Source organism: Triticum urartu, chromosome 7A, assembly GCF_056163025.1.
Source record: "Triticum urartu cultivar PI428250 chromosome 7A, HENAU_Tu73, whole genome shotgun sequence".
In the NCBI taxonomy this organism is placed as follows: Eukaryota; Viridiplantae; Streptophyta; class Magnoliopsida; order Poales; family Poaceae; genus Triticum; species Triticum urartu.
This window is the reverse complement of record NC_141879.1, coordinates 496023472-496045863: the sequence shown is the minus strand read 5'-3', so window position 1 is coordinate 496045863 and position 22392 is coordinate 496023472.

Below are 22392 nucleotides of genomic sequence, written 5' to 3'. Positions count from 1 at the left end.
CTGAATGGATCGTGAGCACCGAGCTTGTCCCCGCCGCCCTGCACGTTCATGCCGCCGGACCTTCCCAACCTTGCTGGAGCCCCACGGGTCGCCGACCCTTCCTCTCTGTCCTCCGATCCTCCTCTTGATTTTCCCTCTCTCTCTCATGGTGGCTCTCTCTCTCCTTCCCAGGAACGGGCAGGAACTCGCCCAAGCTCCACGGCGTCGACGTCGCCGTCCTGCTGTGTCTGGTTACCTACAAAAGGCGCAGACCGCCGGATCCGAACCCAGCTGCTTCCCTTGCCCGCTCACGTGTCCGGTCGCCGTCGTCCTTGCCCTGCTGACCCCGTCGGAGTCATCCTCCTCGCCTGCATCCACGGCAGCACCAAGATCCTGCGCCCGCGGCCCCTACCTCGACTGCCTCATGTTCGTCTCGAGCGCGCCCTGCGCGTTGATCGCGGCCCCACACCCCCTCGCTCGATCCAGACGGGATCGAGGAGTGGGACGAGCCCAGCACCGCGGCCTGCCTGTCTCGCGCGAAGCCCAGCTCCATCACCGCCCGTTGACCCCGTCTACGAAGCCCAGCCGCTACCAGATGCAGCAGCGCTGCGGCCCAGCTTCTCTTCCACCGACTGGGCCTGGCCCTCTGGTGAGAAGCCCAGTCCGCCCGAGATGCAGCCCATTTACTGTTTTTTTTTACAGATCTGTGAATTTAGTTATTTTCCAGAGAGTGCCAGTTTTACAGAATAGTCCCTAGAGTTCATGCATTTAATAACTCACAAATGGTGCATCGGATTAAAACAATTTAAATATGTAAAATGCTTAGAATTTCATATAGTTTCATAATATGTCATTTTCACCCATGTTTAAAATGTTTAAAATGCTGTTTGTGTAACTTTGTCCATATGCCATGCTAAAATGAATTAATTCATAACTAAATAACCGTAGCTCCGATTTTAATAAACTTTATATGTAAATGGGGTAGATTTTTGCCTAGTTTAACATGGTGGCTTTACTTTGCATGTTTAATGACTCTAAAATTGTGTTTAGGGCAGAACAATACCATAACCAAAATATGCACATGAGGAGTTCCCGGACTTGTTGTTTGTCGTTCCGGCCTCATTTAAACTTGCCTAGATAGGTAGTTTTCATTTGCTTCACCCTCTTGCCATGTTTAACAACATTTAATATTGTTGGGTACATAAACGAGATTGAACTAAATAACTTGAACGTGGTGTTTCGTCAATATGCAACGGAGTTGCATAATGAGCTCCACTTAATTTGTAGGATTGCTTGTGCACTTTGCCATGCCATGCTTCATTAAACCGGACATGCATCATACTCAATTGTGCATCATGCCATGTTGATGTGTTGGCTATTTACTATGTTGTTTGCTTCTTTCCGGTGTTGCTTCTTCGGGTTGGTTTCGATAACGTCGTGTGTGTGAGGATCCGTTGACTACGTCCGTTTGTCTTCTTCATGGACTCGTTCTCCTTCCTTGCGGGATCTCAGGCAAGATGATCATACCCTCGAAATCACTTCTATCTTTGCTTGCTAGTTGCTCGCTCTTTTTCTATGCCTATGCTGTGATACCTACCACTTGCTTATCATGCCCCCTATATTGTTGAACCAAGCCTCTAACCCACCTTGTCCTAGCAAACCGTTGATTGGCTATGTTACCGCTTTGCTCAGCCCCTCTTATAGCGTTGTTAGTTGCAGGTGAAGATTGAAGTTTGTTCCTTGTTGGAACATGGAGATGTTGTTCCTTGTTGGAACATGTTTACTTGTTGGGATATCACAATATATCTTATTTAATTAATGCATCTATATACTTGGTAAAGGGTGGAAGGCTCGGCCTTATGCCTGGTGTTTTGTTCCACTCTTGCCGCCCTAGTTTCCGTCATATCGGTGTTATGTTCCCGGATTTTGCATTCCTTACGCGGTTGGGTAATAATGGGAACCCCTTGACAGTTCGCCTTGAATAAAACTCCTCCAGCAATGCCCAACCTTGGTTTTACCATTTGCACTAACAACCTACTACCTTCCCTTGGGTTCTGCAGACTCAAGGGTCATCTTTATTCTAACACACTCTCCCCCCCGGGCCAGTGCTCCTCTGAGTGTTGGTCCGAACTGAGCTGCCTGCGGGGCCACCTTGGGGAAACTTGAGGGTTGGTTTTACTCGTAGCTATTCTCATCTGAGTGTGCCCTGAGAAAGAGATATGTGCAGCTCCTATCGGGATTTGTCGGCACATTCGGGCGGTGTTGCTGGATTTGTTTTAACTTGTCGAAGTGTCTTGAAGAACCGGGATACCGAGTCTGATCGGAACGTCTCGGGAGGAGGTCTATTCCTTCGTTGACCGTGAGAGCTTGTCATGGGCTAAGTTGGGACACCCCTGCAGGGATTTGAACTTTCGAAAGCCGTGCCCACGGTTATGGGCAGATGGGAATTTATTAATGTCCGGTTGTAGAAAACCTGAAGTTGATCTTAATTAAAATGCATCAACCGCGTGTGTAACCGTGATGGTCTCTTTTCGGCGGAGTCCGGGAAGTGAACACGGTGTTGGAGTTATGCTTGACGTAGGTTGTTCTAGGATCACTTCTTGATCATAGATTCTCGAAACGTGCTTTGCCTTCTCTTCTCGCTCTCATTTACGTATGTTAGCCACCATATATGCTAGTCGCTTGCTGCAGCTCCACCTCATACATTTTACCCTTCCTATAAGCTTAAATAGTCTTGATCGCGAGGGTGCGAGATTGCTGAGTCCCCGTGGCTCACAGATACTTCCAAAACCAGTTTGCAGGTGCCGATGATACCGAGCAGGTGACGCAACCAAGATCAGGAGGAGCTCGACGAAGATCGTGCCCTTTATGTTGTTTCGTTCTAGTTGATCAGTAGTGGAGCCCAGTTGGGGTCGATCGGGGACCGTGTCGCATTCGGGGTTCTTCTTTTATTTTGGTTCCATAGTCGGACCTTGATTGTATTTGGATGTTGTAATGCTTTATTCATGTAATTGTGTGAAGTGGCGATTGTAAGCCAACTATGTATCTCTTTCACTTATGTATTACATGGGTTGTGTGAAGATTACCTCACTTGCGACATTGCTTTCAATGCGGTTATGCCTCTAAGTCGTGCTTCGACACGTGGGTGATATAGCCGCATCGAGGGCGTTATAAGTTGGTAATCAGAGCCTTCCCCGACCTTAGGAGCCCCCACTGCTTAATCGTTATTAGCAGCCGTTGTTGAGTCTAGAAAAATGTTTTGAGTCATTTAGGAATTATATATCGGAGAGTTTAGGAATTCTTTTTACTTCCCAGTCTCCTCATCGCTCTGGTAAGGCATCCTAACGTAGAGTTTTGACTCTTCTCTTCTCAAATTTCACTAAATTGTTTTTTAGGATCACGCGGGTATCTTGGAATCGTTCCGATGGTTTTGTGACGAGAACATTGTCTTGGTGCCTCCTGTCAGGGGTTTTGTGGCAGTGTCCCGGGGAGTTGAGCTCCGAGGTGTTGTCGTCACAATTTTATCGTTGCAGTTCTGGAATACCTGAGTTTAGTACGCCGACATCGAAAATCTCTTTTATGCAGTTCGTTGGTGAGATAACCTCGACGCCACCCAGTACTGGGGCGGGTGTTCGAGAGTATTGCCATAACTCGTATAACGGATGCTTTTCGAAGGTTGAAGTAGATGATTTCCGATGGTTTCTTGGTTATGTGTTGAAGGATGGATACAGTTGGATGTAGGATTTGTTAGTTTGGGTGAGATATTATGCTTCCCCTGTATCCCCAACACCTGATTGCATAACCGGAAAGTTTCGGGAGTTTATAAGTGGGAATTCAAGTAGCTCTTAGGATATCTTTCCGACGGATGTATGATATGAAATTGGGGTTCGACGTCTAGTGGTCCGCCTATTCATGGTCGGTTTTACAGTGGTCTCGTTGTGTCTTAAAGAGTCCTTGGCTATGCCGACTCGGGGACGTTTCGTATGTCATGTGCACTGCCTTGTACATGATGGTGCTGTACGATCGAGCCCGTGTAGGCCCCACCACGAAAACTTCGGACGAAATCTCTATCATATGTTTGTTCTGGCTTATTCTGCAAGCCAATCCTTTGTTTTGTTTTGAGTTGTGGTATTCGAGTTGCTTCAATGTCAAGTGTTGATTCCATACCTTCCCCAAATGGTGTTCTCATACTCCGATGTGAATACTAATCCTTCTTGATCATTGAGGTTGTCATGTTAATTCTTTTTCAACCGGCGTGTTCCTCTTCAAGTGGATCCAATCTTGTCAACATCCGCAAGATTCAATTTCAGTTCTTCTCAATGGTGTTTGTTTCTTTCGTCTCCAAGTTTCCTTTGTTTTTCCCCGCCCACCCACCCTTTTTCCTCAAGGACTCAGAGTTCTTTTTCACTATTCATTTTATCGATGGAAGTCTCTCCATTCTTTTCCTTCATGTTCGTATCTGGTGATTGTCATGAAGATGCTAACGGAGTTTCAAGTTCTTCACTCATTTTCTTCTCAGGTGGATTCAACTCAAACTTTGTGGATCATATCCCTTTCCTCATTTCAAGGTTTTCTCATGCCGGTGCAATTCTTAATCGTTCACTTCTCGCTATTCTATTGTCCCGGAGTGCTCAAGATATCTCGAAGATTCGTGTTTTCCACTCTGCATTCGTTCAAGATCTCTCGAAGATGTTCTCTCATTCAAGCCTTTTAATTCAACTGGTGCATTCTCTCTTTTAAATCGTTCAACGGTGTTTCTTTTGAGTGGGCCCTAACCCACAGGTCTTTTCCCAGGATCTTACCTGACTCTTCTAATTCTCCCAGAGATATCCTTAAAATTCTTTTCGAAGGTTGACGTAAGTTTAAATTTTCATCAGTCATATGTCTTTCTCCAGATCTTCCAAATTATTTTCATCGTTGGTTCAAGCTTTCCAATTTTAATTCCGGAGTACTCAATAATTCTTGGTGGTGTTTCTCATCGTCAGTCTCTGCATTTGAAGACCGAAGAAGAGTTTTTCCTCCATTTCTTGCTCCATTCTCTTGAAGATTCATGGCTCTAGCTTGTTGCCATCCTCTCATAATTCTCTTCGGTTGTGAGATTTCTTTTCACCTATCAGGAGCTATTCAAGAGTCTTTTCAATTTGTTTCTCCGAAGGACACCACCTCAGAAGTATTCATTCTCAGCTTTCAGCTCTCTTTCTCTAAATCTTACCGGTGCATCGTTCAAATATCCTCTAATCAGTTCATGATCTCTTCGTTCTCTTGTATCTAAACTCTCTCATGTATCTTCGTTCATTTGCTAATTCTTCCCGGTGTTTCTTTATGTTATCTTCATTCATTTTCAATTCTTACGGTGGTTCGTTCAAGAGTTCTCGTCATTCGTTATCATATCAATTTATTCTTTCTTTCAAATCCTAACGGTGGTTTTGTGAAGACATTCTCAAGTTTATGTTATATCTCTCTTAATATTTTCTACGAGAATAAGTTGTATGCAATCCGTTGCTTGTCATCAATCTAAATTGGTGAAGGATACGCGTAACATAATTCTTATTCTTGTTCATCCAAGTGATTAATTCCCTATTCCGGAGGTTCATAAAAAATTCTTGGGTTCAATAGCTCATCTTTCTTTTCCCAGAGTTCCTAGCTCTCGCAATTACATCACCACGGAGATTCATCTAAATCATTGCAAGGCTTCAACCTTATTCTTTTCATCCTCCATTTCGTTTGATCATTCTTTTATTACCGGAGTTCCTCATGGTGGTTCGTCAAGGATTCTTTTCATTCTTCAATTGTTTTTCAAGATATCTCTCGAAGCGATGATCCGCCAAAATATACTTCAAGTTTTCTTCTTCTCGCAATCCGGAGTGCATCCTTTCTTCCGTATCATTGGAGGTGGTATTATGTCATTCTTGATAATTTGAGTTCATGTTTCATGATTCACATGTTGTTAAGAATGAGGTATTTTAAATCTATCAATCTCGTCATTGGAATTATCTTGGGTTATATTTCACCTAAAGCTTTCCCTAAGGAGTAATGCTATTAATGGCGATAATATATGACCCAAGTTCTTCATGTATCCTTCCGGTGATAAGTTTCTCGTCTCCTTGTTCATTCCAATCCAATTCTTTTTCCGTGAGTGGTAGGTTGTCACCTCATAATTTGAGATGTATTCCATAAGACCATATCAAGCTTATTCTTTTCATTGTTGGTTTTCCAACAACTCCGTTCTAGCATTTGTTGTAACCGTGCTCTCTCAAGATATTGTTTCCCTTTGTTCCGGAGGCATTGTGATGTTGCTCTCCTCAACCCATCTTTCTCGGATTGTCAGGACCATGTTTTGATCGTGCTTATCCTTTTAACCGGAGGTTGTGTGTTGATGATTTCATCAAGTATCCTCTCATCTTATCAAGTTCTTATTCAATTCCTATTATTTTCAACCGGAGTGCTGCCCGAAGTTGTTCTCCCTTGTTACTCTTTTCTAACGGAGTGTTTTCTGCTTCGTCATCTCCGTTGTATGCTTCTCTCGATTGGCTTAACCTTTTCAAGGTTTTTTTTGGTCTCACTCATTTGTCAAAGAAGCAACTTAATTTTACCTTTCTCTTTCTCTTCCGTTTGCCCTCCGGTGCCATTCTAGATCTCGGGACGAGATCCTCTCGTAGTGGTGGAGTGTTGTAACGCCCCGAGACCGATGCGCCGGGTGTCTTCCAGTTATTCGTTGTTGTTGCCATGTCATTCGCTTGCGTGTTGCATCTCATCATGTCATCATGTGCATTGCATCATCATGTTTTCAAAACTTGCATCCGTCCGGGTTCCCCTAGTTCTCTCCGTAGTCCGTCCTGAGCCCAACCACACTTGCACTGCGCCCGCGGCATGTCCGAAATATTATTTTAGAAGTGGCCGGAAAATGTTCTCAGAATGGGATGAAAGTTGGCGTGCGGTGTTTTTATGTTGTAGGTAGGCCGCCTGTCAATTTTCGTCGCATTCGGAGTTCGTTTGACGCCCCAACGGATAAATATAGCGGCAATAGTAGCCGGTCTAACGTCGGATGTTTTCGGGTCTCCGGAAACAGATGCCGGGCCCACTCTCTCTTCTCCCCCTCGCAGTCTCGGCACAGCCCACCTAGTCCATCCTCCTTCCCCTCTTCGCTTCCGGAGTTGTCTGATGCGACCGCACGGTCCGAAACCCTCTCTGCACAGTGCATCGAACCCCTCACGTGAGCGTCCGAAAGTTGTCCCGGACCTGACCCGGGGTGTCGCCACCGTTGTGTCCGGATCATCCCCAAACGTCTACAAAACGTCACCGTTTTCTTATTTGGGCTCCCTAACTATTTTATTCGCGACCGCCCGATTACGATTGTAGGGATGAGGTAGCCCCTAACCTAACCCACCTGCGTATATAATGGGCAACCCTAGGAATTAGGGATCCTGTCCCATCCTTCCATCGATCCAATCCATCCCCGCCGCCACTCTCTTTGTTTTCAGTGCCCAACCACCACCTCCTTGCCTTGTCACGGCCCGTCTGCTCGAGCACGATCGACGTCATGCCTCCTCTTCCCTCCTCTAATCGATCCTGAATGGATCGTGAGCACCGAGCTTGTCCCCGCCGCCCTGCATGTTCATGCCGCCGGACCTCCCCAACCTTGCTGGAGCCCCACGGGTCGCCGACCCTTCCTCTCTGTCCTCCGATCCTCCTCTTGATTTTCCCTCTCTCTCTCATGGTGGCTCTCTCTCTCCTTGCCAGGAACAAGTAGGAACTCGCATAAGCTCCACGGCGTCGACGTCGCCGTCCTGCTGTGTCCGGTTACCTACAAAAGGCGCAGACCGCCGGATCCGAACCCAGCTGCTTCCCTCGCCCGCTCCCGCGTCCGGTCGCCGTCGTCCTCGCCCTGCTGACCCCGCCGGAGTCGTCCTCCTCGCCTGCATCCACGGCAGCACCAAGATCCTGCGCCCGCGGCCCCTGCCTCGACTGCCTCATGCTCGTCTCGAGCGCGCCCCGCGCGTTGACCGCGGCCCCGCACCCCCTCGCTCGATCCAGACGGGATTGAGGAGCGGGACGAGCCCAGCACCGCGGCCTGCCTGTCTCGCGCGAAGCCCAGCTCCATCACCGCCCATTGACCCCGTCTACGAAGCCCAACCGCTACCAGATGCAGCAGCGCTGCGGCCCAGCTTCTCTTCCACCGACTGGGCCTGGCCCTCTTGTGAGAAGCCCAGTCCGCCCGAGATGCAGCCCATTTACTGTTTTTTTACAGATCTGCGAATTTAGTTATTTTCCAGAGAGTGCCAGTTTTACAGAATAGTCCCTAGAGTTCATGCATTTAATAACTCACAAATGGTGCATCGGATTAAAACAATTTAAATATGTAAAATGATTAGAATTTCATATAGTTTCATAATATGTCATTTTCACCCATGTTTAAAATGTTTAAAATGCTGTTTGTGTAACTTTGTCCATATGCCATGCTAAAATGAATTAATTCATAACTAAATAACCGTAGCTCCGATTTTAATAAACTTTATATGTAAATGGGGTAGATTTTTTCCTAGTTTAACATGGTGGCTTTACTTTGCATGTTTAATGACTCTAAAATTGTGTTTAGGGCAGAACAGTACCATAACCAAAATATGCACATGAGGAGTTTCCGGACTTGTTGTTTGTCGTTCCGGCCTCATTTAAACTTGCCTAGATAGGTAGTTTTCATTTGCTTCACCCTCTTGCCATGTTTAACAACATTTAATATTGTTGGGTACATAAACGAGATCGAACTAAATAACTTGAACGTGGTGTTTCGTCAATATGCAACGGAGTTGCATAATGAGCTCCACTTAATTTGTAGGATTGCTTGTGCACTTTGCCATGCCATGCTTCATTAAACCGGACATGCATCATACTCAATTGTGCATCATGCCATGTTGATGTATTGGCTGTTTACTATGTTGTTTGCTTCTTTCCGGTGTTTCTTCTTCAGGTTGGTTCCGATAACGTCGTGTGTGTGAGGATCCGTTGACTACGTCCGTTTGTCTTCTTCATGGACTCGTTCTCCTTCCTTGCGGGATCTCAGGCAAGATGATCATACCCTCGAAATCACTTCTATCTTTGCTTGCTAGTTGCTCGCTCTTTTGCTATGCCTATGCTGCGATACCTACCACTTGCTTATCATGCCCCCTATATTGTTGAACCAAGCCTCTAACCCACCTTGTCCTAGCAAACCGTTGATTGGCTATGTTACCGCTTTGCTCATCCCCTCTTATAGCGTTGTTAGTTGCAAGTGAAGATTGAAGTTTGTTCCTTGTTGGAACATGGAGATGTTGTTCCTTGTTGGAACATGTTTACTTGTTGGGATATCACAATATATCTTATTTAGTTAATGCATCTATATACTTGGTAAAGGGTGGAAGGCTCGGCCTTATGCCTGGTGTTTTGTTCCACTCTTGCCGCCCTAGTTTCCGTCATATCGGTGTTATGTTCCCGGATTTTGCGTTCCTTACGCAGTTGGGTAATAATGGGAACCCCTTGACAGTTCGCCTTGAACAAAACTCCTCCAGCAATGCCCAACCTTGGTTTTACCATTTGCACTAACAACCTACTACCTTCCCTTGGGTTCTGCAGACTCAAGGGTCATCTTTATTCTAACCCCCCCGGGCCAGTGCTCCTCTGAGTGTTGGTCCGAACTGAGCTGCCTGCGGGGCCACCTAGGGGAAACTTGAGGGTTGGTTTTACTCGTAGCTAGTCTCATCTGAGTGTGCCCTGAGAAAGAGATATGTGCAGCTCCTATCGGGATTTGTCGGCACATTCGGGCGGTGTTGCTGGATTTGTTTTAACTTGTCGAAGTGTCTTGAAGAACCGGGATACCGAGTCTGATCGGAACGTCTCGGGAGGAGGTCTATTCCTTCGTTGACCGTGAGAGCTTGTCATGGGCTAAGTTGGGACACCCCTGCAGGGATTTGAACTTTCGAAAGCCGTGCCCGCGGTTATGGGCAGATGGGAATTTGTTAATGTCCGGTTGTAGAAAACCTGAAGTTGATCTTAACTAAAATGTATCAACCGCGTGTGTAACCGTGATGGTCTCTTTCCGGCGGAGTCCGGGAAGTGAACACGGTGTTGGAGTTATGCTTGACGTAGGTTGTTCTAGGATCACTTCTTGATCATAGATTCTTGAAACATGCTTTGCCTTCTCTTCTCGCTCTCATTTGCGTATGTTAGCCACCATATATGCTAGTCACTTGCTGCAGCTCCACCTCATACATTTTACCCTTCCTATAAGCTTAAATAGTCTTGATCGCGAGGGTGCGAGATTGCTGAGTCCCCATGGCTCACAGATACTTCCAAAACCAGTTTGTAGGTGCCGATGATACCGAGCAGGTGACGCAACCAAGATCAGGAGGAGCTCGACGAAGATCGTGTCCTTTATGTTGTTTCATTCTAGTTGATCAGTAGTGGAGCCCAGTTGGGGTCGATCGGGGACCGTGTCGCATTCGGGGTTCTTCTTTTATTTTGGTTCCGTAGTCGGACCTTGATTGTATTTGGATGTTGTAATGCTTTATTCATGTAACTGTGTGAAGTGGCGATTGTAAGCCAACTGTGTATCTCTTTCCCTTATGTATTACATGGGTTGTGTGAAGATTACCTTACTTGCGACATTGCTTTCAATGCGGTTATGCCTCTAAGTCGTGCTTTGACACGTGGGAGATATAGCCGCATCGAGGGCGTTATACAATGGGACTCGCTTCTGGCCCACAAATATTGGTCCCGATTCTTGGCTCGAATCAGGACAGAAGGCTGGGCTTTAGTCCCGGTTCCAGCCATGAACCAAGACAAATGAGTTGCCTATATATACCCCGTCGCTGCAGCAGAGCACTCCACAGTGCTCTGTTTTTTCTGGCCGGCAAGGAGAGGGCATTTGGGTGCTCTAGCTCACCTCCTATGCACACGAGGTTTTCGATGAAATGCCCAAGCCACGCTAGTCAAGCTTTCTCCTCTCGAAGCTCGACCTCCAAGCTCCATTTTCCCCGAGATTTGTTTAGGTTTAGCGGCCCGTCACGTCCCGTCCCCGTCTTCACCGCCATCGATCGCCCGCGTCGATCTCGTCGCCTGCACCACTGTGGTGAGCCTCTTATCTTCTTCTGAAAGAAAAAAATTCTTACTTTAGATAGATACTTGTCTAATTTTCTTACTTTTATTATTGCTTGTGCTTATATAGTGCGATGGTTTTGGTATCAGCCCCCGTCGGCCCTCGTCCTGGCTATGATTCGGATGTGGTATATATATTATCTTTTATAACTATTTGGTTCATTTATTGTTTATGACAATTATGCCCATCAAGTTGACATAGATTTTATTTATGTAGGAGGTAGTTGAACCAGAAATTCCAACCAACCCTATTGTCGAGAGGTTAAATTTAGTTGAAGAAAAAAACAATTACTTGAAGGAAAAAATAAAAATAATAAGGAGGAGAAGATGATTTTGGAGTTGCATGTTGCGGATGTCGTCGACGATCACAAGATCAAGATGAATGCAATGCAGTTGAAGATGAGAAAGATTAGAAAATATGCCATTCATACCGAGGCTTGGTATCATTATGCCGTTGTATCAATTTTTTACCTCGGTTGTGATTATGATCGCATTTATTGTTGCATTGAAAGGTTTCACATAGTTTTACATAGTTTCAATGTATGGTTTAACTAGATGCTCTGGAGAGCTATATGTTGTTCAATGAGAACTATGTATGTACTTTGTTTTTAATATGATGTTGAACTTCTATTAATTTGGTCACTTATCTATCCATGAGAGTTATATGTACTAAATTGATGATGTAGCTTTGAATGGTGCATTTTATACACGAAGTGTATCCAGTTTTTGCCGTAAGCCTCTCTACTTTCTTGCACATGCTATGTGGGTGAAATGATGATACCATGCCAACTTTCAACCTTTTCAGAGTTAATTTGTAGTGCTTTTCAATTTTAGGGTCTTATAGCTCAAAATAATCAGTAAATGCATGAAAAATAACAAATGAAGTCAGAAAGGATTGAAAATTGATGATTTGGCTTTGAATGGTGCATTTTGAACACAAAAAAGTATGGAGTTTAAATAAGATAAAAATGAAATCCCTTTGTAACAGACGAGTTTCCGCATGAAAGCCTGATACTTCGAAAGAGATTGTGCATTTTGTACATGAAGTGCATCCAGTTTTTCCCGTAAGCCTATCTACTTTCTTGCACATGCTATGTGGATGAAATGATGATACCATGCCAATTTTCAACCTTTTCAGAGTCATTTGTAGTGTTTTTCAATTTCAGGGTCTTATAGCTCAAAATAATCAGTAAATGCATGAAAAATAACAAATGAAGTCAGAAAGGGTTGAAAATTGATGATGTGGTTTTGAATGGTGCATTTTGAACACAGAAAAAGTATGGAGTTCAAATAAGTTCAAAAAAAATAAAATCCCTTTATAACAGACGAGCTTCCGTATAAAACCCTGATACTTCGAAAGAGATTGTGCATTTTGTACACGAAGTGCATCCGGTTTTTGTCGTAAGCCTCTCTACTTTCTTGCACATGCTATATGGGTGAAATGATGATACCATGCCAACTTTCAACCTTTTTGGAGTTCTGATGAGGACATGACTACCTTGGATACGACTAAAAATATTGCATACATGCATATTTGTCAGGTGATTTCTAATGCAAACTATTCAATAATCTATTTATGTTATCCAGAACAAAAATACTTCACACACTTTTGTGTTTTGTCTAATTGCAGGTGTATGGGACATTTGTACAATCCATATATGAAGATAAGGGAAAAGGAGAAGTTTAGGTTCTGTTCAAAATGTCCTTTCACGTCACTTTTGGGCCAAGAGAAGATAGAGTCCAAGTCTCTCATGTTTTGGATTCAGATTCGGACTGCACAGACATACCTGACTCAAAACGCTAACACCTTTTTCATACGGACTCCGAATCGGGTGATTCTTTTTCTGTTGGAAACTAGATTTCGTGCTCTTTCCAACCCAATTCGATTCACCTTCAAATTCGTCCGGAGCATTGAGTTATGGACTAAAGAATCTGACATTGCAGCAGAATCCGAGTCAAACTACAAGCCCAAAGGTGTTGCATCACCTCCACTTGGGCCCATGAGCCTTGTACGACCTAGGGTTAGTTTTAAGCTGCCTTGGGACGTCCTCCCACCTCCTTGGCCGCCACCCCTTGCTCCTATATAAGTAGATCCATCTAGTAGCTTTTTCCTTGAGATTTGTTTAGTTAAAAGTTAGCCATTGCAACTTCGTGTACTTTGTTTGTGTCCAACGGCCAGACCAAGACCGCTTACGGATCCCCACCATTATCAATACTTCATATATATTTGCAATATTCAGATTGCTTTATCATATTCTTGCTCGTTCTTCGATTGCTTGCAGGAATAGACCTTTGTGGTCAGGCTGACCGTGCTTCCGGCATCGTCAGTAACCTCAGAAGATTGGTTTAGCGATTGCTAAGGCGCAACATCGTGCACGTTTGTAGTCAGATCGTCAAAGTCGTCTCCACCAAATCGATAGTTATCATCTCATTGAAAGATCGGGACACCCTCGCCTCTATCAAGTTCATTTGTAGTGCTTTTCAATTTTAGGGTCTTATAGCTCAAAATAATCAGTAAATGCATGAAAATAACAAATGAAGCCAGAAAGGGTTGAAAATTGATGATGTGGCTTTGAATGGTGCATTTTGAACACAGAAAAAGTATGGAGTTCAAATAGGTTCAAGAAAATGAAATCCCTTTGTAACAGACGAGTTTCCGTATGAAACCCTGATACTTCGAAAGAGATTGTCCGTTTTGTACACGAAGTGCATCCAGTTTTTACCGTAACCCTCTCTAATTTCTTGCACATGCTATGTGGATGAAATGATGATACGATGCCAATTTTCAACCTTTTCAGAGTTCATTTGAAATGCTTTTCAATTTCAGGGTCTTATAGCTCAAAATAATGAGTAAATGCATGAAAAATAATAAATGAAGTCAGAAATGGTTGAAAATTGATGACGTGGCTTTGAATGGTGCATTTTGAACACAGAAAAACTCTGGAGTTCAAATAAGTTCAAAAAATGAAATCCCTTTGTAACAGACGAGTTTCCGTATGAAACCCTCATACTTTGAAATAGATTGTCCGCTTTGTACATGAAATGCATCCAGTTTTTGCCGTAACCCTCTCTAATTTCTTGCATATGCTATGTGGATGAAATGATGGTACCATGCAAAAAGAAAATTAACTAAAAAACTTTTATAAAACTCTAATAGCAAAAGGAATGAACTAAAAAGATTTTTTAAACCTCTAGTATTTTTTAAACTAAAATTATATAAAATTCATGCCACTGAAATTATCAAATTAGTTTCTTTTCAAAACATGAAAAACAGAAAGAAACAAAATAAACTTTAATAAAAATTAGAAACAAAATTAAATAAATTAAAATTTAATAAAATAAATAAGTAGAAACAAAATAAAATAAAATAAATTTAATAAAATAAATAAGTAGAAACAAAATAAAACAAATTAAAATTTAATACAATAAATAAGTAGAAACAAAACAAAATAAAATAAAATAAAATAAACTTTTATAAAATAAAGAAGTAGAAACAAAATAAACTTTATAAAAGTAAAATAAATAAATTTCAATAAAATAAATAAACTTTAATAAACTTTAAGAAAATAAATAAACTTTAATAAAATAAATAAAAATAGCAACAGTAAGGTTTTTGTTGTAAGTAGAAACAAAATAAAATAAATAAAGCAACAAAAAAAAGTGCCAACTACTGGGCCACCACGGCCTGAATACAACTAGAAACCCTACCATGGGCCTGGATTCAGGCCCGCAGAAGGCCCAATAGGCCCATCAGGCATAGCAGTGACAATTAGGCTCGTAAGCCTGCAATCGAGAGGAGCTCGGGAGGGGTGCGACAGTGGGGCTTATAAACCACTCCACGCCCCTCTCAACTAGCGAGGTGGGAATAAAGTTTTGGCCACGGGGAGCACGAGGCCTTTGGTCCCGGTTGGTGGCACCAACCGGTACCAAAGGGGGGCATTCGTACTGGTTTGTGCCACCATCCGGTACGAATGCCCCCCTTTGGTACCGGTTGGTGCTACCAACTGGGACCAAAGGCCTCCACTTCCCGCCCTTTGGGCTGTTGAAAAGAGACCTTTGGTCTCGGTTGGTGGCACCAACCGGGACCAAAGGGGGTATTGGTCCCGGTTGGTGCTACGAACCGGGACGAAAGGTGTGACTATATAAGCCCACACTTAGAAAAATTTGCCCAACTGCTCCCATTCTCCCCCGACGCCGCCAGGCCGCTCCTCTCGTCGCCATCGCCGACGCTGCACCCTGCCCCAACACCGCCCGACGCCGTCCGACGCTGCCCGTCCTCCACCCCGACGCCGCCTGACGCCGCCCCGACGCTGCCGGACGCCGAGGGTTCGAGGGTCGAGGGGTCGTCGTATGTTCTCGTTGTCGATATACCCCCTCTCGACTGTGATAACTTATACCACGGGAGCACCCCCCGGCCCTCTCACTCGACCAAAACTCTTGAGGACACCCAGACCCTAGAAAAAAAAACGATGTCGGTCTCCTATCCCCTCCCGCCACGCCCCTACCCGATTGACAAACTCTCTTGAGGCCACCCAAATTTACCAAGTTAAAAGAGCGTTGTCGTCGAGGCCACCCGAAACCCTAGAGAAGCGTCGAGGCCAGGCTACTAATATGATTCCTTATTGTGCTTAGCTAGCTAGTCGTTTGCCACTAATATATCCATCTGTCATGTTTGAATAATAATTGCCATGTTGTAAATATTTGCAGAAACTATGGATCCGCACCCCCGAGACGAAGCACAAGAAGCGGTGTTGGGGGAGATAATCGCACACGGAAGTGATGCCGTCTTGTCATTTCTCAACGTCACATGCACCAATGGTCTGGAAAGACAGGATGAAGACGCAGGCTACGACGATGATGATCAAACAATGGAGGAGGAAGGACATCGTGATGACGGCTCCGGTGACCGAATGGAGGGGGAATGACACTGTGATGATGGCTCCGGTGACCGAACGGAGGGGGAAGGACACCGTGATGACGGCTCCGGTGACCGAGTTTGGCCAGGTATATATATATATATATTAATTAAGCATGTGCTGACTATAGCTAATTGATGCATTAATTGTTTTTGGTATGTACACATATTAACTCTCTTCTTTTTCTTCTTTTCTAGCCCTCCGGATCAAGCAACACTTTGATAACGAGACGAGGCCCGAAGAGAAAGTTGCGCACGGATGAAAGGTACACAATCGTCAAAATTGATCGCGCTGGCCAACCGATTGAACCCCTCCAGACCAAGAAAAAATTTAATGCTCAGTGCGGGGTTCTAGTTAGGGACATGATCCCAATCAGCATCGAGCAATGGTTGAAGCCTAAGGACAAAGACTCTCAGGTGTCTTATGTCATCGATAGGCAGAAAGTTGATCTTTGGACCGCGCTGCAGGAAAATTTCACCTTCCCGCCAGAGGAGGATTCGTAGAATCCAGTTAAAAGCCAATGATCAAGGCTTATGCTCTTAAGAAGATGGCTGAGCTATTCAGGAGGTGGAAGAATGAGCTGAATCATCGTTTGTCGACCAAGACAAGACTCCAGAATTCATCGGCCGATTTGAGAAGATCAAAGATCAGTGGCCCGCATTTGTCACAAAAAAATCTGAGAGAGCAGCGAAGATGTCAGCGACAAACAAGAAAAATGCTGCAAAGAAGAAGCATCACCATCTCACGGGGTCAGGTGGCTACCTGAAAGCCCGGCCGTTGTGGGACAAGGCTGAGAATGACCTCATTGCTAAAGGGATCAAACCAGAGACGCGGCGCTGGCCAGACCGTTGCAGGACTTGGTTCTTCGGGGTTGGGGGAAAATTGGACCCTGTAACAGGGAAGTGCTTTTGGATCAACGAGCAGCTAAACACACCCATCGTGAAGCTTCAGGAGTATATCGAAAAGGCGCAGCAAGGGTCATTCATTCCGGACAGAGAGAACGACGAGCTCACAGAGGCCCTCGGGAATCCTGAGCACCCCGGACGGACACGAGGCACGCCAGGCTCCCTTTCGTGGAAGGCTGGATTTCCCGATGCAGGCGGTTACAAACGCCAGGAGAGGAAGAAGAAAAAGGAGCTGACCCAACTACAAGCGCTGCACGCAAGGGTACAAGCGCTAGAGGAACGAGACGAGGCCCGCAGCATGCGACCTGCCGAAGCTGCTACACCCGAAGCTGTTGGGTTTTGTAGTAATTTCAAAATTTTCCTACGCACACGCAAGATCATGGTGATGCATAGCAACGAGAGGGGGAGAGTGTGATCTACGTACCCTTGTAGATCGACAATGGAAGTGTTTGGTTGATGTAGTCGTGCGTCTCCACGGCCCGACCAATCAAGCACCGAAACTACGGCACCTCCGAGTTCTAGCACACGTTCAGCTCGATGATGATCCCCGGACTCCAATCCAGCAAAGTGTCGGGGAAGAGTTCCGTCAGCACGACGGCGTGGTGACGATCTTGATGTACTACTGTCGCAGGGCTTCGCCTAAGCACCGCTACAATACTATCGAGGACTATGGTGGAAGGGGGCACCGCACACGGCTAGGAATATGATCATGTGGATCAACTTGTGTCTCTAGGGGGTGCCCCTGCCTCCGTATATAAAGGTTCAAGGGAGGGGGGCCGGCCGGCCAGGAGAGGCGCGCCAGGAGGAGTCCTACTCCCTCTGGGAGTAGGACCCCCCCCTTTCCTAGTTGGAATAGGATTCATGAGGTGGGAAAAGAGAGAGAGAGAGAGTAGGAGGAGGGCGCCGGCCCCCTCTCTCCTTGTCCTATTCGGACTAGGGGTGGAGGGGCGCACGGCCCAGCCCTGGCTGCCTCTTCTCTTCTTCCACTAAGGCCCACTAAGGCCCATATACCTCCCGGGGGGTTCCGGTAACCTCCCGGTAATCCGGTAAAATCCCGATTTCACCCGGAACACTTCCGATATCCAAACATAGGCTTCCAATATATCAATCTTTATGTCTCAACCATTTCGAGACTCCTCATCATGTCCGTGATCACATCCGGGACTCCGAACAACCTTCGGTACATCAAAATGCATAAACTCATAATATAACTGTCATCGTAACCTTAAGCGTGCGGACCCTACGGGTTCGAGAACAATGTAGACATGACCGAGACACGTCTCTGGTCAATAACCAATAGCGGAACCTGGATGCTCATATTGGCTCCTACATATTCTACGAAGATCTTTTATCGGTCAGACCGCATAACAACATACGTTGTTCCCTTTGTCATCGGTATGTTACTTGCCCGAGATTCGATCGTCGGTATCCCATACCTAGTTCAATCTCATTACCGGCAAGTCTCTTTACTCGTTCTGTAATACATCATCCCGCAACTAACTCATTAGTTGCAATGCTTGCAAGGCTTAACTGATGTGCATTACCGAGAGGGCCCAGAGATACCTCTCCGACAATCGGAGTGACAAATCCTAATCTCGAAATACGCCAACCCAACATGTACCTTTGGAGACACCTATAGAGCTCCTTTATAATCACCCAGTTACGTTGTGACATTTGGTAGCACACAAAGTGTTCCTCTGGCAAACGGGAGTTGCATAATCTCATAGTCATAGGAACATGTATAAGTCATGAAGAAAGCAATAGCAACATACTAAACGATCGGGTGCTAAGCTAATGGAATGGGTCATGTCAATCAGATCATTCAACTAATGATGTGATCCTATTAATCAAATGACAACTCTTTGTCCATGGTTAGGAAACATAACCATCTTTGATTAACAAGCTAGTCTAGTAGAGGCATACTAGTGACACTCTGTTTGTCTATGTATTCACACATGTATCATGTTTCTGGTTTAATACAATTCTAGCATCAATAATAAACTTTTATCATGATATATAAGGAAATAAATAATAACTTTATTATTGCCTCTAGGGCATATTTCCTTCATTCTCCCACTTGCACTAGAGTCAATAATCTAGATTACACAGTAATGATTCTAACACCCATGGAGCCTTGGTGCTGATCATGTTTTTCTCGTGGAAGAGGCTTAGTCAACGGGTCTGCAACATTCAGATCCGTATGTATCTTGCAAATCTCTATGTCTCCCACCTGGACTAGATCCCGGATGGAATTGAAGCGTCTCTTGATGTGCTTGGTTCTCTTGTGAAATCTGGATTCCTTCCCCAAGGCAATTGCACCAGTATTGTCACAAAAGATTTTCATTGGACCCGATGCACTAGGTACGACACCTAGATCGGATATGAACTCCTTCATCCAGACTCCTTCATTTGCTGCTTCCGAAGCAGCTATGTATTCCGCTTCACACGTAGATCCCGCCACGACGCTTTGTTTAGAACTGCACCAACTGACAGCTCCACCGTTTAATGTAAACACGTATCCGGTTTGTGATTTAGAATCGTCCGGATCAGTGTCAAAGCTTGCATCAACTTAACCGTTTATGATGAGCTCTTTGTCACCTCCATATACGAGAAACATATCCTTAGTCCTTTTCAGGTACTTCAGGATGTTCTTGACCGCTGTCCAATGATCCACTCCTGGATTACTTTGGTACCTCCCTGCTAGACTTATAGCAAGGCACACATCAGGTCTGGTACACAGCATTGCATACATGATAGAGCCTATGGCTGAAGCATAGGGAACATCTTTCATTTTCTCTCTATCTTCTGTAGTGGTCGGGCATTGAGTCTGACTCAACTTCACACCTTGTAACACATGCAAGAACCCTTTCTTTGCTTGATCCATTTTGAACTTCTTCAAAATCTTGTCAAGGTATGTGCTTTGTGAAAGTCCAATTAAACGTCTTGATCTATCTCTATAGATCTTTATGCCTAATATGTAAGCAGCTTCACCGAGGTCTTTCATTGAAAAACTCTTATTCAAGTATCCCTTTATGCTATCCAGAAATTCTATATCATTTCCGATCAGTAATATGTCATCCACATATAATATCAGAAATGCTACAGAGCTCCCACTCACTTTCTTGTAAATACAGGCTTCTCCAAAAGTCTGTATAAAACCAAATGCTTTGATCACACTATCAAAACGTTTATTCCAACTCCGAGAGGCTTGCACCAGTCCATAAATGGATCGCTGGAGCTTGCACACTTTGTTAGCTCCCTTTGGATCGACAAAACCTTCCGGTTGCATCATATACAACTCTTCTTCCAGAAATCCATTCAGGAATGCAGTTTTGACATCCATCTGCCAAATTTCATAATCATAAAATGCGGCAATTGCTAGCATGATTCGGACAGACTTAAGCATCGCTACGGGTGAGAAGGTCTCATCGTAGTCAATCCCTTGAACTTGCCGAAACCCTTTTGCGACAAGTCGAGCTTTGTAGACAGTAATATTACCGTCGGCGTCAGTCTTCTTCTTGAAGATCCATTTATTCTCAATTGCTTGCCGATCATTGGGCAAGTCAACCAAAGTCCACACTTTTTTCTCATACATGGATCCCATCTCAGATTTCATAGCTTCAAGCCATTTTACGGAATCTGGGCTCACCATCGCTTCTTCATAGTTTGTAGGTTCATCATGATCTAGTAGCATGATTTCCAAAACAGGATTACTGTACCACTCTGGTGCGGATCTCACTCTAGTTTACCTACGAGATTCGGTAGTAACTTGATCTGAAGTTACATGATCATCATCATTAGCTTCCTCACTAATTGGTGTAGTAGTCACAGGAACAGATTTCTGTGATGAACTACTTTCCAATAAGGGAGCAGGTACAGTTACCTCATCAAGTTCTACTTTCCTCCCACTCACTTCTTTCGAGAGAAACTCCTTCTCTAGAAAGTTTCCGAACTTAGCAACAAAAGTCTTGCCTTCGGATCCGTGATAGAAGGTGTATCCAATAGTCTCCTTTGGATATCCTATGAAGACACATTTCTCCGATTTGGGTTCGAGCTTATCAGGTTGAAGTTTTTTCACACAAGCATCGCAGCCCCAAACTTTCAGAAACGACAACTTTGGTTTCTTGCCAAACCATAGTTCATAAGGCGTCGTCTCAACGGATTTTGATGGTGCCCTATTTAACGTGAATGCGGCCGTCTCCAAAGCATAACCCCAAAACGATAGCGGTAAATCAGTAAGAGACATCATAGATCGCACCATATCTAATAAAGTACGATTACGACGTTCGGACACACCATTACACTGTGGTGTTCCGGGTGGCGTGAGTTGCGAAACTATTCCGCATTGCTTCAAATGTACACCAAACTCATAACTCAAATATTCTCCTCCACGATCAGATCGTAGAAACTTTATTTTCTTGTTACGATGATTTTCAACTTCACTCTGAAATTCTTTGAACTTTTCAAATGTTTCAGACTTATGTTTCATTAAGTAGATATACCCATATCTGCTTAAGTCATCTGTGAAGGTGAGAAAATAACGATATCCGCCACGAGCCTCAATATTCATCGGACCACATACATCTGTATGTATAATTTCCAACAAATCTGTTGCTCTCTCCATAGTACCGGAGAACGGCGTTTTAGTCATCTTGCCCATGAGACACGGTTCGCAAGTACCAAGTGATTCATAATCAAGTGGTTCCAAAAGTCCATCAGTATGGAGTTTCTTCATGCGCTTTACACTGATATGACCTAAACGGCAGTGCCACAAATAAGTTGCACTATCATTATCAACTCTGCATCTTTTGGCTTCAACATTATGAATATGTGTGTTACTACTATCGAGATTCAATAAGAATAGACCACTCTTCAAGGGTGCATGACCATAAAAGATATTACTCATATAAATAGAACAACCATTATTCTTTGATTTAAATGAATAACCGTCTCACATCAAACAAGATCCAGATACAATGTTCATGCTTAACGCTGGCACCAAATAACAATTGTTTAGGTCTAATATTAATCCCGAAGGTAGATGTAGAGGTAGCGTGCCGACTGCGATCACATCGACTTTGGAACCGTTTCCCACGCGCATCGTCACCTCGTCCTTAGCCAATCTTCGCTTAATCCGTAGTCCCTGTTTCGAGTTGCAAATATTAGCAACAGAACCAGTATCAAATACCCAGGTGCTACTGCGAGCATTAGTAAGGTACACATCAATAACATGTATATCACATATACCTTTGTTCACCTTGCCATCCTTCTTATCTGCCAAATACTTGGGGCAGTTCCGCTTCCAGTGACTAGTCTGCTTGCAGTAGAAGCACTCAGTTTCAGGCTTAGGTCCAGACTTGGGTTTCTTCTCTTGAGCAGCAACTTGCTTGCTGTTCTTCTTGAAGTTCCCCCTTTTCTTTCCTTTGCCCTTTTTCTTGAAACTAGTGGTCTTGTTGACCATCAAC